The sequence below is a fragment of the Balaenoptera acutorostrata genome, chromosome 10 (genome assembly GCF_949987535.1).
Source record: "Balaenoptera acutorostrata chromosome 10, mBalAcu1.1, whole genome shotgun sequence".
Lineage (NCBI taxonomy): Eukaryota > Metazoa > Chordata > Mammalia > Artiodactyla > Balaenopteridae > Balaenoptera > Balaenoptera acutorostrata.
In genome coordinates, this window is record NC_080073.1 from 17844074 (window position 1) to 17850752 (window position 6679).

The window sequence follows — 6679 nt, forward strand, 5'->3', positions numbered from 1 at the left end:
TTCCATTTCTAAGATGCATCTGCAAAACCCACAATATTTTCATAGAATAGCAAGGGTCACCAAAGTGGGTGGGCTTCAAAACTGGCACCTTTCACACCGCAACAACCCACAGGATCCCAAATACTGAATTTGCTACAAATTGTTCCCCGATTATAGTGTTCACACAAATTTCAGCTATAATGTCTACTAAAGAGACATACGTACATCCATACACGAATGAATGGGATTACAAAGGGTATCATTTTCATTTGCCATGATGCCAGACATCTGGTTTTCTCACTGAAATTTGGATTGAAGTGGCCAGGTGTTTAGGTATCTGAGACTTAGATTCCTCCAACACACCCTGTTTGAACCCATGTTCCTCCCTTGCGGCCAAAATCTTAAGACTAGTCATGAGTCATTAGTAGTCACACTTCCATTAGAACAAACTTAATGTAGATACAACACCGATATATTTATTCCTCACTATTAAGATATCTGTTCATTACCTCTTCCAGACCAGGCATTGCGAAGATAATTACACCTGCTACCTTAGTGTTTGCAAAAGGTGGACTGTTAGCACCGTGGTTTTCCAATACTCTCCAAGTTCAACTTCCAACAGCATTGGATCCTTGGCTCCCAGGAGCAGTGCCCCATATCCAGCTCTCTTAACCTCACACCCTTTCTTGCTAGTTAATGTGTCACCGAGAACCAACACCAGTCAGATGAATTACAAATTGCGGCAAGACATACACAGGTTGGGTATAAGACTAAGTGCGTGGGTTTCTTTGGAGAAATAGCCTTCCTGCCTTGTGTGTTCTCATTAAAGGCCAGAGGGGTGTACGTGGCCACAAGAGCAAAGAGCTCCCACCTAAACAGCCATGTGCCATCAGACTGAAGTTGAGGGGTTTCTAATCAGGGCTCCCTGGGTGCCTCTGGATTTAGGGGTCAGCCTGTGCCCCGTGTGAAAGAGTGGAGGGAAATAAAAAGTAACATACATTCTAATCCCAATTCCGGACCCTTCAATTCCAACTTATTTTTTCCATCACTTTTTCACATGGATACACTTGGTCCTAATTTGCAATGTCACACGAGGTCTCCCAAACCGAATTTAGCAAATCAACTCCTAAACGGAGTCGGAAGAGACCTGAGAAATCATTTGATCAATGATGAGCGAGCAGGAGACTCAAGGAGACAAATGTGGCTGCTTAAGGAACAAACTGGGATTTGAATTCAGAACCCAACACCCGTTCCCATAGCCCTTACCGCCACTCCCACGGGGGAAAGGTCACTGTCAAGTGCACAGGTAACTTGAACGTATTCAGTCCTGTGCCCTCAACCAAAATATAAACACGGCTCACCGGTGGATGCCCTGGAGTGAACATCTGCCAGGAGATGTGAATCTGCCATTTTTCCGTGAGTCTGAGCCCCCCAAGTGCCTCCGAGCACAGCCATTTCCAAGCTGCTGGGCGAGTTGAGGGATTTTCCTGGTTAACGGTGACAAGAGACGATGTACAATTTCTGTCCTCCCAGATATGAAACCGTAGTTCCCACGTAAACAGAATGTCCCCTGTAGCCAACAGGGATTTCTACCACCACAGCTGCTTACACTGTTTCATTTCCTTGGCCCATTTAAGAATGTGATGGAAGCTATGGATTCTCCCCACAGAAAAACATACGTATAATACACAACACAAATAAATTTGCATATAATTTTGGAGGCTTTATGTGCCCCCAAAGTCCATTCATGGACCTCTTCTACAGGTACAAAAATCTCAAGTTTAGACCAACTGACTTTGATAGCTCTATATTTTTCGCACTATTTTTAGGTGCATTTTATAGCACTCTTTGATTTCAATGACCATTTTAAATATCAAGGAGTACATTTTCCCCCATTAGACCCATATTAAGGCAATTAAAATTCAACAAACCACTGATACCTGTACTCTTCCAGTTGTGCTAATGGTCGTTTCTCCCATGATTAAATAGATTTCCGAACTACGACGACGTAAGAGTCCCGAGGCTCCGTAACAGCCACTCCACTGGATGGATGACAACTTTATTCCTAAAATATAAAGCGAAAGAAATGAAAATTTATTGATCATCCAGTGCTACACTTTCCAGTACAGTAGCCACTGGCCACAGCTGGCTATTAAACAAAGTATGGTTAGTCTAAATTGAACTGTTCTGAGAAAATGGATTTCAAAGATTTAGTGCTCCAAAAAAGAGATGATGTAAAATATTTCAAGAATTCTATGCATGTTGAAATGTTAATACTTTGCATATCTTGGATTAAATAAAATAATTATACTTCATTTCACCTTTTTTACTTTTTAATGTGGCTACTAGAAACATTTAAATCACAGATGTGACTCACATTTTATTTCTATTAGATAGCACCAATACAGAGACCATCAGGCATGGGTGTGCAAAACACGGGGACCTCACGATCTCACCAAATCCATAGGGCGGTTCTGCCAGGCAAATGGCCTTATCACCTGTTCACATTCAGACTAAGAACCTTGTCCAGATGAGTGTAGAGATGTGATTTGAATTTGCACCCGCCTGATGCCAAACCCTTTACCTTTCCCAACTCTGCCTCCACGGGCTTCTCAAGCAGTGACTCTTAAGTCCGTTCAGGTTATGCTACTCTTTGTAACCTAGTCATGATTACGATAAAAGAAACTGCTTCAAAGTGACAGGCATTTCACTCAGTTCCCTTTTGAGTTTTAAATGACAAAATATTCTAACACTCCTGGCAAAAGCATACGACAGCGTATAAAAATCTAGGAACTGGGGGCACTAATTAAGCTTTTCATCTTTTAAATGAAAACAGGAGACTCCAAAAACAAGAACCACAAATGTGACGAGGTAGGACTATACATTGCCTAGGGAATACGAGTCGGAGAACTCATTAGGATTGTAAACTAAAGTATGAAAATTAACCAAATAATTATCTAGTTGTAGCCTTAGTGGTAGGTTACAGGTTACTTGTTAGCAAGATTGCCCAGAACCAAGGAAGCAAACCCAATTCTGCCAGAAGCAACTGCAACTCCCACTTTTAGTTCTGTTTCCCAGTTGTTTTAAGCACACTAGGATTTCTGTGGAGCATCAACTAATTAAAAAGAAATCATTAAAACGGAGATGAGATGCAAGAATTCTCATGGCAACCGCTGTACTCTTCAATTTTGATTAAATGTGAATTCCCGAAAGCAGCTAGAAAACAAAGTGTGGTTCTTTGGGTTTCATTCAGATGGGTTCTTCTGCTTACATGATCCATTTTCCTTTAGCTTCCAGTTTCAACTAATCCTAAAAGGGCACGGCCCGTGGGGGCATGTGCTTTGCCTATAACGAACGTGGTTTTGCCTTTCAATGGCGGAACGCTGACCTCGTGCACTCAGGATCTTTTTAAAATGAAAAATGAGGAATTAATGATCCTTACTTGAATTGGGGCTATTGCAAACTTAAACTTGCTTACCAATGCAGTGATTCTTGTCAAAAGCCCAATGAAACTCCCTAGACGTCTGGGTCTCTCGAAAACACATTAGGATTACGTTGACTCCTGCGTTCATTCCTCCTCCTCAGCTGCCAGCCCAGACGTTATGGGTTTGATTTAGCAGTTTTAGCTCGGAAGAATCATGATCACCTCTGTGCTCTAGGCACTGTGTCAGAAGCCAGCATGGATTTGTTCAGCCAGGAGTTTTTGTGCCCACTGTGTTCAGGGCCATGAGCTCTCATGGAGCTTAAGTCTAGTGGGAAAGAAAATAAAAATCCAGTCATCACACAAATACTTTTAAAATGTCAACAAGGTTAGAGTGGGAGAGGGGACGGACAGGAGAGCTAGTGCCACGGATTTCAAGGAGGGTCTCTCACAAGAGTTATGGTTGAGCTGAGAGCCAGTGGATGAATGTGAGTTAACTAGGAAAAGACAGAAGTGATATTCCAGGCAACGCAAACAGCACGTGCAAAGGCCCTGAGGTGGGAGAGACATGGTTTATTTAAAACAAACCAAAAAGAGAGCCGGTGTGGCTTGAGCTCGTAAAGCACTGGAAGAGAGAATGGTGTGTAGTAAGAGTGGGGAGACAGCAGAGAACCAAACACTTGACCATAAATCCCTATTCAATATGGCCGACGTGGAGCACCTAATATGTGCTAGAAACTACGCTAAATGTTTTACATGTACTAACTTGCTTAACCTTAAATAGCCTGTGAGATGGGTGGGTTTATTATCCTTGTTTTGCAGATAAGAAAACAAAGAAGACTTAGGGAAGCAACTCACTCAAAGTGAAAGAGCTGTACAGGCTAAGGGGCAAAGTGAGACCAGTTCTTTGTACCCACACTTCATCAATGGGCTGGGAAGTAGCATCTCCATGACAGGGGCTCATGGATTTTCACTCTGCGAGAGGTTCATACCTAATTGACTGTGTCTTAGCTCAAGCTACCCTAACAAAATACCACAGGCTGAGTGGCTTAAACAACAGCAATTTATTTCTCACTTCCAGTCTGGAGGCTGGAAGTCTAAGGTCAGGGTGCCGGTATGGCTGGGTTGTGGTGATCCCTCTCTTTCTGGCTTGTAGATGGCTGTCTTCTTGCTAGGTCATCACACAGCAGAGAGAGAGAAAGCTCTGGTCTTTCTCTCTTCTTTCACAGACACTAATCCCATCATGGGGGCCCCACTCTCATGACCTCATCTAAAACTAATTAACTCCCCATGGTCCCACCTCCAAATACCATCACATTTGAGGGTTAGGGCTTCAACATATGACTTTGGGGGCACACAACATTTCGTCGTTAAGAGTCTGGATAACCTGCCACCTTTTCATCCTCTGCCTTTTTCCAGCTCAAGGATAAATCTGTTTATAACCACGTTGCTTCCCATTTCTATGCCACGGCAGGTGATAAGCTTAATAAGCTTAGTCAATTCACTTCTACAAAGTGCAAATTGGCTTCTGGCTAGAACATGTTTCTCCATCCAGGGCTCCATTTGCCATCACCTGTCATGCACACACAGATCAGGAGCTTAGACAAAAAGTGAGTTTCCTCCTCCCTCCCTTTCCAGCTAAAGCTTTTCCTACCAGTTTTTACCACCATCCAGAGGAGAAGTACCTGATCTGATGAAATGGTCTCATCACATGCATAATGAAGACGGAAATTTCGTTTCAGGGCCACACAGCTTCTCTAAGTAGGCAGGCTCCTGAAACGCTCTCCTGAATGGTCCCCTGCTGTATAAACTAATGTCGATGACTCCTGTCAAAGAGGGAGGCTTTCCAACCCCTGCTGCCACCCAATCAGCTCTTCCTGCCTTCATAAATGATCTCCAAAGTGCCGTAAGCAGAGGACGCAAGGTCCCAAAGGCCCATCTACCTCCAGAAAGAAGTTTCTCGGTGCCAATGAACTGGGAGCATAGAGGGACTGAATAAATCCTAATCAAATACGATTTAAGCTTTTCCATTTTCTGAGAAGCAGGGTGTTTGAGGCAAGGAATGGTGACTTTGCAAATGCCTAACATTTACCCAGAATGAACAAACAAAACCTGCCCACTTGGTTTTCGAGCTGAGTCTTAGGCACAAGGGGTATTGGGGGCTGATGGAAAAATGAGCTTCTAAGAACCCCCTTCAGTCTGACCTGAGCCCTGTTGCCAGTATGTATGGACTTTGTTTCGTTAAGTACATGGGCGTGCCCGCTTGCTGGATTCCAAGCCAACATTTTAAGCGGTACTTCCGAGGGGAGACTTATACGTGACCAATTTTTAGCTGAGTTTTAAATCTTCTGGCTCTTGTTGACCCAGCCTTTCCAGGAATGTGACCTGTTTCTATTTTCCACTCCGTTAACCCTTTTGCTTTTCCCTCCTCCTTACCAGAATCACATCTTTAATACCTACCTTATGTACCATGATCTCATTTTCCTTGTGAGCAACAAGCACAATTTATAAGCCAAGCTTGGAAGTCATTCCTTCATTTAGCATCAAGCATAATTCCAAAAGAAGTATATACTTTGGTGTGTAGTCTTACATTTTGTAACAAGGCCAAATATTAACTGTGTTTCTTAAAACCCACGAGAGCTCAGTGAATCCTCAGCCTATATAAAGAGAAAAGACCTACAAGTATGATAGATCCACTACCAGACTCAATGAGCATGTTCAAGGTCCACAGGGTAAGCCAGGACACCTGCCTCTCAAAGTAATGCCTTGGGAGATGTGCGCAATCAAAACTCCATAGCAATCAGCCGGTAACTCATATTATACCAAAATGCTTCAGTGTTATTTATTTTTTAACAAAGAGACACATGTAAAGTGCCAGAGAAAGCAGAAAATTTTGCATATAATTCAGGGGATTCACAGGACCACTGTATCAGTACTATCTTAAGCAAAGACGTGGTAAATGTTGACTTGATCTCCTAGTCCAAAAAACCTCAGGTCATCTTCATGAACTTGGACTTGGCAGTGGATTCTCAGATATGATACCAAATGCATGAACAACAAAAGAAAGGTAGACAAATTGGACTTTATCAAAATTTAAAACTTTGTACACCAAAGGACATTGTTCAGAAAGTGAAAAGACAACCTACAGAATGGGAGAAAGGATTTGCAAATCATCTATGTGATAAATGTTTACTGTCTATAATACATAAAGAACTCCAGTTATGTCGGATAGGGGCCCACCTTAACCCAACTCATCAACAAAAAGATAACCCAATTTAA